Consider the following 9,814-nt stretch of genomic DNA (forward strand, 5'->3'; position numbering starts at 1 on the left):
TTAAGAAACCAACGTCGGATGATGACGATTAGTATTTGAAGCTGAAGATGGTATATGTCCTTGATTGAGATAAAGAGATAAACAGTTTTGATAACAGCAGATGGTACTGATATATGATGAGTTGTAGCTTGGTTTATACGGATGGTGTATAGCCAGTAATGCGAGATTGATTCTATCAGAAGGACTGGAGAAGTATTATGACATTATACTTAGTGAATTATTATTCCAGACTGGAATCAGATATTTGAATTTTGATTTACCTCTTGTATACGTTTCGTGTTGATATCTGACTTGATTACCTGTGATTTCGAGGACGAAATCGTATATTAGAGGGGGAGAAATGTAAGGCCCGAGATAATAAAGATGATATTATTTTAATCCGAGAGTATGTAATTGGAAACTTTTGGAGTGTTGAATTATATTCCAAGATGTTTGCAATTATTTAGGATTGAAATGGAATTATTTAGGATTGAATTGAATTAAAAAGATTGAGAGGGGGCCAATTTGCAATTAGTGAAAAGTTGAGGGACTAAAGTGCAAATATGGAAATTTAAGTGGGACACTTGTCTTGGTCACCTCTTGAACGTGGCATTCCCTCCAATTTTCATTTTTTTCATGGATGCCTAGCTTGGAAGGGTGAAAACGTGAGTTTCCATGGGTTCCTTCAAGGATTTTGATCTTCAAAAATTCATATCTCAACATCCAACCATCAACTTATTAATCCAAGTATAGATTCTTGATCCTTACCTTAAGAGCTTCAAGGGGAGGTAATTTTCATCCATTTCCAGCATGTTTCAAAATTTAGATGTTGGAGGATTTGTGATTTAATTGTTGATATGTGTTCTTGAGTATATAGAGATTATAGAACCGTAATCGGATCGAAGAACGGACATCATATGAATTGGTTTGAAAAATTCAGCATGTTGTTCGAACCTAGTAGGTGCAGATTTTATTATGTTGTGGTTGATATTGTGAGGTTTTTAGTCGTTGGTATCAGATTAATGATGTTTGAGTTGCCGGGTATATCGAATTTGCGCCGTTATGCTGCCGGAATTGATATAGATTGAGTTTTGAGCAAACCAAGTCTTACTTTGAATTATTTGATTTATATGGTATTGATTATGAATTCTGATATGATATTTGTAATGTTGCGATTGACGGGGTTATCGAGACTATATTGTTGTACCGTCGAAACATCAGTTGATTAGATTGATCAGATTCAGAAATGAGTTCGATTATATCGTGATGCCGATGATATGAATTAGTTGTATCTCGTTCAGATATTGATCAGATTGTGTTTTGATTCGAGTATTGATCAGAATAGCTTGTGGAATTGAGTTATACATTGATACAGTGTATTCGATATTGTCATTTCAGATTTGATATGGACAGATTTGACTTCGAGACTTCGTCTTCGTCAGACCGGGACGACAAAGGTATAATTTATGTGATAATCGGGAAGATACAACTCAATTGAGATCTCATTTGAGTTTCTCAATAAAATCACATAGTAGAATTATTGTTGTTTATTTTATGATATGATTATGATGTGTTTATAGATGTTATATTCATATCCTTTGAAATGAGTATGTTTTGTTTATAGATTGATATGCATTGCATTTAAGATAGGGAGTCTTGATAGAACAGTCAAACTTCTAGACGTTCGGTGGTATCACAACGTAGGGGAAGATCAGTCTCCTATTGTAGATGTGGATATAGATCAGGCCGAAGTCTAGGAATAAGACGTACCGTCACCCCGATTGGTAGGGTAGGTGATAGATCGTCTTATTCACACCGGGATCCCTAGAGTTATAGTGGAGTCGAGTCTAGACATGATTTGACTAGATCTGCATGCGTTTATAGATGTTGTTTCATAGACTATGAAACCCATGTTTATTGCTTTCAGTTATGATAGCATGTTTATATGATTTGATTTAAATTGCATGTTTATCTGAATTGAGTTGCATGCTTATTTTGATTTGATTTCATGGATTATGAAATCTATTACTTCTGAATATGATCATGATAGCATGTTTTATGATTTAGATTGTTTCTATACATGCTTACCATGTTTTATACTGGGATTTATTTTCACCGGAGTTATCCGGCTGTTGTTTTGTTTTGTATGTGTGCATGACAACAGGTGGGGCGGGATCAGGGTCGAGAAGATGATGAGAGAAGACGAGTTTAGCGTGGTGATTCCGGACTTATTGTAGACTTGGTTTTATTACTTGAACTTTAGTAGTTGAACCTTAGATTAGTTGAAAGACTGTTGTACCTTTATACTGAATGTAGTTTTATGCAGATATGTATATTATGTAGATTCCATTACCTTCCGCACTTGTATTTTTAAAAATAAAAATTTTTAGACCCTGTTTTATCTTAACTGATAATTAAATCTCAAAGATGATTAAGAAAAAGTTCAGCGTCCGGGTCCCCACACTTCTTACCTCCAAGGCTTTCCACTTCCATTGGACCCATAAGATCCATGGGCAAGAGTCCAAGACACCATGTTGTCCCAAAGTGTTGCAACACTTGATGGGGAACACGTGTTTGCTTGCCCTTTTGATATGCACCACAAACATACGGAATTCCAGAGGATAAATTAGACATACCTCTCACAGCATCGTACTCACCAAGATTCTTTAATGTCTTGAAGTTTGCATGTCCCAATTTTTGATGCCACAAGTTTAATTCACTCACCTTCGAATGATTGCATACTAAGTCTTCTCCAAGTTGATAGCAATTGTCAGCAGACCTTGTACCTGTCAAAATACGAGTATTAGTATTATCAAACACTTCACAATTGTCTTTGTCAAACTTAACATGCAAACCGTCATCACAAAGTTGACTTATGCTTATTAAGTTTGAGTTAAGCCCTTCGACATAAAGCACATTGTTTAGATTAGGCAGTCCATCAACATTCAAGGTTCCTTTGCCAGCAATTCTTCCTTTAGCACCGCCTCCATACGTCACATGACCATTTCTTAGTTGAACATAGTCAATCAAATGGTCTTTAGAACCTGTCATGTGGCGTGAACAGCCACTGTCGAAGTACCATATTCCTGCAATGTTAGTCTTTAATGAAGTATAGACCACAGAACATTGAATCTTAGCCTTTGGCACCCAAATCCTTTTCACCGTCGGTTTTCTTCTGGCAGTGTTGCGCCGGGTGTTGTACCACACCTGCGGCAACACCTGTTCAGATTCCCACCTTTTGTAGTCATCTCTTAGTTTAAAACATAAGGTTTGATATGTCCAGGTCTGAAACAGTAGTGACAGATAAAGTGGCGTTTTCTGGATTTGTACTTCTTGGTAGATATTCGCCCTTTTGATGGAGCATCTTTTTCAGTGTGTGTAGCATTCGAGGTTTCAACACTTCCTTTGACAAAAACAGTTGGTTTTCTCTCAGTATTGGAAGATTCTCCAATTTCGAACAGACTATTCGGATAACCAAGTCCAGCTTTTTCATTCTGTCCAACCATCAAAAGTGAATCAAGTTTGGATGAACTTGAATTCATCTTGGCAAGAATCTGAGTTGCTTCTCTAAGTTCTTCCTTGACTTTGCATAATTCCAGATCTTTCTTGCTTAAGATTACTTCAAGTCGTAATATTTGTGACTTCAGCTCAGCGTTCTCTTTAGAGAAAATTGCATTTCCTTTAGTTCTTTTGATCCAGTCTTCATACAGTTCTTCGTACATTGTCTGCATATTTTCTAGAGTGACTTCATCATCATCTACCTCTTGGATTTCAGACTGACTTGACTCCCCAAGGATTGTCGAATTAAGACATACTGAATTCGAAGAGGTGTTGCGGCCAGGTATTGCAACACTTGTGGCAACACCCAAAGGATTGATTTGCCTTGAGCGTTTCTCCTTGATCACAGCAGATAATGATGTGTGATTTTCCGATTCATTTGATCCTTGATCATCATCAGACTCTTCATCACTCAGGGTGACAGTCATGCCTTTGTTTCTCCGAAGTCGATTGGCACACTCATTGGCATAGTGTCCATATCCAGAACACTCTCTACATTGCACTGAATCTAAGTTTCTGACATTTGATTGGATTTGCACTTCGGTTTTTGGTCGGAATTGTCCTTTCATAGGAGTAAACTTTTGAGCTTTTGCAGAAGTGGTGATGTTGGGCAACACAGATTTCTGCCCACTTTTCTTCTTCTCTTTCATGGTCTTCAAGTAATCACCGAATTTCTTAGTAAACAGAGAGATCGATTCTTCACCTAAATCAGACTTTTCCACCTCTTTTGATATTTGAAGGATTTCATCATAAGATTCGGTTGAGGCTTCAAGGGCTATTGTTTTCCCTTTATCCTTCCTTTGTAAATCAAGGTTCATATCAAAGGTTCTGAGAGAACTCATTAATTCATCCAGATTGATTTTTGAAGTGTCTTTAGATTCTTCAATTGCACACACTTTGACATTACATCTTTCAGGGAGAGATCGTAAGACTTTGTTCACCAATCTTTCACTGGGCATGGGATCTCCAAGACTGTGAGCTTCATTAGAAATTTGTCTCAACCGGCTATCGTACTCAAGAATAGACTCCTTGTCCTCCATCCTCAAGCTTTCAAATTTTGATGTCACCATCCTTAGCCTAGTTTTACGCACGCTCTCAGATATTTCACAGTGTTTCTGAAGTATATCCCAAGCTTCTTTAGCACAGACACAATTGGTGATTAGGTTAAACATCCTTGTGTCAACAGATGAAAATATAGCATTGAGAGCCTTGGAATTAAAATTTGAAGTTTGCACTTCATCAATTGTCCATGTACTTTCAGGTTTGAGCCGAGAGTCTCCATCAGCATCCGCGATCTTTGGTGGATTCCAGCCATCAAGTACACGCAGCCAAGCTCTTTCTTCAATAGATTTTATAAAAGACCCTCATCTTTACTTTCCACAAAGCATAGTTTGATCCATCCAACACGGGAGGTCTAAAAACATTGTTTGTTGATGTTTCCATAATCCTTTTTCACTCTGAGAAAACAAAACAAAACATGATCTCACTTAGTAGCGTCAAGTGGAAGCTCTGATACCAATTGAAAGTTCTGTTCCCATAGTGTGAGTGTGATGAGGGTGATTGTTGTGTGTATCAGAAAGTAGGTGTTGTACGTAGGTGTTGTAACACCCACGACAACATGCAGCGGAAGTTACAGTTTAAGAAGTTAACACACAACTTGAATTATAATAATAATACGAGAGACGAGATATAAATTATGCACAAGTATCAAATACTTGTGCGGTGCCTTAGGGCAAAAATAATTCACTAGGAAAACTTGTAAGTTTACAAAAACCAATACTAGTGAAAGAATAAAAAAACTCCCTTAAAAGGCGAGTAACAAATTGCATCCTAAACCACTAACAAACTGTATAACCAAAATACATAGGATGCATCAACTGAGAAGTAAAAGGTCTTCAAAAGTTCAACACACTATCAAAACAGAGATTAGGTGTTGTCTTCATATGTTGTCAACACTTCACAGCAACACTTCATCAACAGCGAGAGATTGCTTTAATAAGGAAAACTCTCTTTGTATGAGTGCGTATCTCTCTCAGAAAAACAACCCCAAGATATGTATCTTCTTCTCCTATTTATACCCACTTCTCTTCGTAGTCCTATTAAACAAGGAAACCAATTTCATTAGGAAACACACTCTTTTGAAACAAGGCTAATATATCTTAGAGATCATATCTTAAAGATATTTTTAGTCTTTTGAAACTACACGAAATCATCGTTTAGAAAGGCAAAAATACTAAAGATATTTTCAAAAGGAAAGTAATTGACAAGGAAAATATATCAAGGAATAAAATTCCTTTCAAAATTTAAATGTAGGGGGTGCCATAATCGACCAAGAATTGATGAAGAAAATAATGTAGGGTGCCATTGTTGAATACTGCTATGTGGAGGGAAAAACCATTCTCTTTTATTTCTAAAATCCCTTTCACTTTATCTATACAATTGTGAGTTTATATACAAGAAGGTAAAAAACATATTATAGTGTCTAACACTTTTATGCCTATTGTGTGTATATTAACTAAAACCAACTACGACTCCCCCTCAAGATTGGTGGAGATTTAAAACACCAATCTTGGACATCAAGTAGGTGTGTTGATCCTTTCCAAAGCTCTTGGTGAAAATGTCTACAAGCTGATTATTTGTAGGAACATAAGAAGTCTTGAGCAGCTTGGCTTGAATATTTTCTCTATCATCAAATGACAATCGATTTCGATGTGCTTCGTGCGCTCGTGATAAAGTGGGTTAGCAGCAATGTGCATAGCTGCCATGTTATCACAATAAAAAGTAGCTGGTTCTGTAATGGACACACCCATATCTCGAAGTAACTCAGTAATTCATACAATTTCACAGGAGGTGATTGCCATTGCCCTGTACTCAGCTTCAGCGGATGATCGCGAAACGGTGCTCTGTTTCTTAGTTTTCCATGACACCAATGAATTTCCTAGCTTCACACAAGAGCCTGTAAGTGATCTTCGAGACATAGGGCAGGCAGCCTAATCTGAATCGCAGTACGCAGACAAGGAAAGAACACTATGAACAGACAACAAAATACCCGAACCAGGAGTGGATTTTAGGTAGCACACAACTCGAATAGCAGCTTCCATATGTGATTTCTTAGGTGAATGTAGGAATTGGCTGAGATTCTACACCACATAGCAGAGATCGGGTCTAGTGACAATAAGGTATATCAACTTTCCCACAAGCTTTTTATAACTACTAGAATCTGGCAGCAATTAATCAACATTATCTAGTGAAGCCTTTTGTTGAATAACATAATCAAGTTCATGACTTGTAAGCCTAAGATTTTGCTCCATAGGTGTAGCACACGGTTTGACACCACTCAAACCCATTTTAGAAATCAATTTCAGTGTGTACTTGAGTTGACATAGGAAGATTCCTTCACGAGATCGGGCAATCTCAATCCCTAAAAAATATCGCAACAGATCTAAATCATTGAGATGTATTCTGGAATGAAGAAAGGTCTTCAGCTCCTTAATAGAAGCATCATTATCACCAGTTACTATGATGTCATCGACATACACAAGCAATAAGACTATTCAACCGACAGTTTGTTTAATAAACAACGAGTCATCATGTTGCGACTGAAAATAACCTGCATCTTTCATAATGCTAGAAAACTTATGGTTCCATTGTCTTGAAACATGTTTTAGCCCATATATGGATTTCTTTAACAAGAAAACCTTGGACTCCCCCTGTTTGCTCTAACCCAAGGGCATATCTATATATACCTTCTCATCTAAATCTTTCGAAGAAACGCATTCGTGACATCCATTTGATGTAAATTCCAGCCTCTAATAGCTTCCAAGCTCAACATACACCAAATGGTCACAATCTTGGCTGTGGGTAAGAATGTGTCATGATAATCAATTCCTTGTTGTTGTGTATATCCTTTTGCCACAAGCCTTGCCTTGAATCTATCCACAGTTCTATCAGGCTTGTGTTTAATTTTGTACACCCACTTACACCCTGTCGCCTTCTTATTGGCAGGAAGGGCAACAACATCCCATGTCTGTAATTTCCAAATCCATAGCCTCTCTCCATCTAGGATCAGTCATTGCTTCATGATAGTATTGAGGTTCTTTTCAGAAGAAATGGATGCCAAAAAACTTTGATAAGCTGGATGAAATCTTGAAAATGTAAGAAAATTTGAAATATGATAACTGGACTTGGCTAAATGACTCTGTGGCAAGGTTGGACAAGTGTAGTATTTTGTCCAAATGGGTGGTGTTGTGTGCCGAGATGATCTTCGAAGAAGTGGAGGATCTGGCTCAGGAACAATAGGTTGATAAGATGAAACATGATCATGCTCGACAATGGGATCATAGGGAAAAATTGGAGAGTGTTGTGCAGGCCCAGAAAATGAAACACTCCCTCATGAAACACCACATCTCTGGAGAAAAATATCCTATCATTGTGAAGGTTAAGTAACTTATATCCCTTTTGTGTATTCGAATATCCCAAGAACACACATGACAATGCTCTAGGGGACAACTTGTGTTTAATAGTCAGGTTCGTAGCATAACACAAACAACCAAACACTCGGAAGTGATTGAACGAGGGAACCTTATGAAATAAGACTTCATGAGATGTTTTGTTTCCTAAGAAGGGAGTAGGAGTGCAGTTAATCAGATAGACCGTTATCAAAACACAATCACCTGAAACTTAATGGAATGGATGACTGAAATGTCAAGGCCCGAGCTATGTTCAAAATATGTCAATGCTTATGTTCCACAACACCATTTTGTTGTGGTGTGTATGGACAAGAACTTTGGTGTATTATGTGAAGAGATTGAAATAAAATTTTGCATTCTACCTTAAAGAAATCAGATGCATTATCAGTGCGAATAATTTTGACTGACATGCTGAATTGGTTTTGTATAAGCAAAAAGAAGTTTTTAAGGATTCGTAGTACATCAAGTTTAGAATGCATCAAAAATACCCAAGTCCCTCTGGAAAAATCATTAACTATGGTAAGAAAATATCTTTCTCCATTGTATGTTTTTGTTTTGAAGGGTCCCCAAATATCCACGTGCAATAATTCAAAAGGACACCAAGCTTTAGAAGTGATTGCATGTGGAAAATGAAGTCGGGTTTGTTTGATTGTGGACATATAGAGCAATGAGGCGTAGAATCACATGATGAAAGGTAAAAGTTTCATCCTATCAACAGATATACGACCCAAACGTTTATGCCAAAGTGAATTACTTACTGAGGAACAAGCTATTGCATTATCAAGTGTCAATGTATTATATCGAATCTTAAAACTAGAGGTAGGAACATGAGATAATGAAGAAAAACCAGACTGTGAACCGTTTGTGTTGTCCAAGTGATAAAGTCGGTTCCGTTCTCCCCATTATCTATCCAGTCTTGAGGTCCTGAAGCATACAAAAGTGGGGGTAAAATGTGACATAACATTGATGTTCTTTGGTGAGTTTAGAAACAGAGAGCAGATTGAACTTAAAATCAGGAATTTGTAGGACTTTGCTCAGCATGATTGAATCTGTAAGGGCTACAGAACCTACTCTACTAATGAAAATCTTACTGCCATTTGGTAAACCAACTGTCCTAGAGGAATCAGCTATGGATTCAGAATTTTGCAAAACCAATGAATCTCCTACCATGTGCGCATTCGCACCAATGTCTGTTATCCAAGGGACTTTTGGGAAATGAGACAATGATAAAGAGCCCCTATGCCCTATACCTACCATATTCACCATAGGTTCATGAGGAGATTCAGCATTACACTTTCCCAGCATCTTCAAAATCTCAGCATATTGAGCTTGACTGAAGATTGGAGCATCATGAGCTGCTTCTATTGGCATGCCAAATGAGTCCCGCTCAACCACATTCGCATCAAATTGTTGCCTTCTATTCTTCACGACTTTCTGAGGAACACCCTTGCCTTGAGGTTTGAACATTTTATGACCTAGAGGATATCCATTAAGCTGATAACAAGTACCTCGCGTGTGACCATTCCAATTGCAATAGTCTCACTTGAGAACTTCCTTCGCCTGTGGATCTCTACGATTTTGATGAGAAAAAAATACCGCAGCTGGAGAATCTACAGAAAATATAGCACGATGAGATTCTTCTTGAGAGATTATCGAAAACGCTTGTCCCACAGTCGGTAGAGGGGTCATAATGAGAATTTGGCTTCGAATCTGAAGATAGCTCCCATTTAATCCCATCAAAAATTGAAGGAGCCGCTGTTGCTGATCATGTTCAAGATATTTCCGAACGGTTGCACACTCACAAGAAG

The 9,814-nt window shown here is 37.6% G+C and overlaps 1 long non-coding RNA gene across 1 annotated transcript; it reads left to right on the top strand.

Annotated features, from left to right (window-relative positions):
* Nucleotides 1–614: 614 nt before the first annotated feature.
* Nucleotides 615–2,216, top strand: LOC140807074 (uncharacterized). Its single transcript, XR_012112619.1, has 3 exons — nucleotides 615–767; nucleotides 1,378–1,436; nucleotides 2,144–2,216. It is a non-coding gene; the product is annotated as an uncharacterized lncRNA (long non-coding RNA).
* The last annotated feature ends 7,598 nt before the right edge of the window (nucleotides 2,217–9,814 follow it).

Source organism: Primulina eburnea, chromosome 12, assembly GCF_022965805.1.
Source record: "Primulina eburnea isolate SZY01 chromosome 12, ASM2296580v1, whole genome shotgun sequence".
NCBI classification, from domain to species: domain Eukaryota; kingdom Viridiplantae; phylum Streptophyta; class Magnoliopsida; order Lamiales; family Gesneriaceae; genus Primulina; species Primulina eburnea.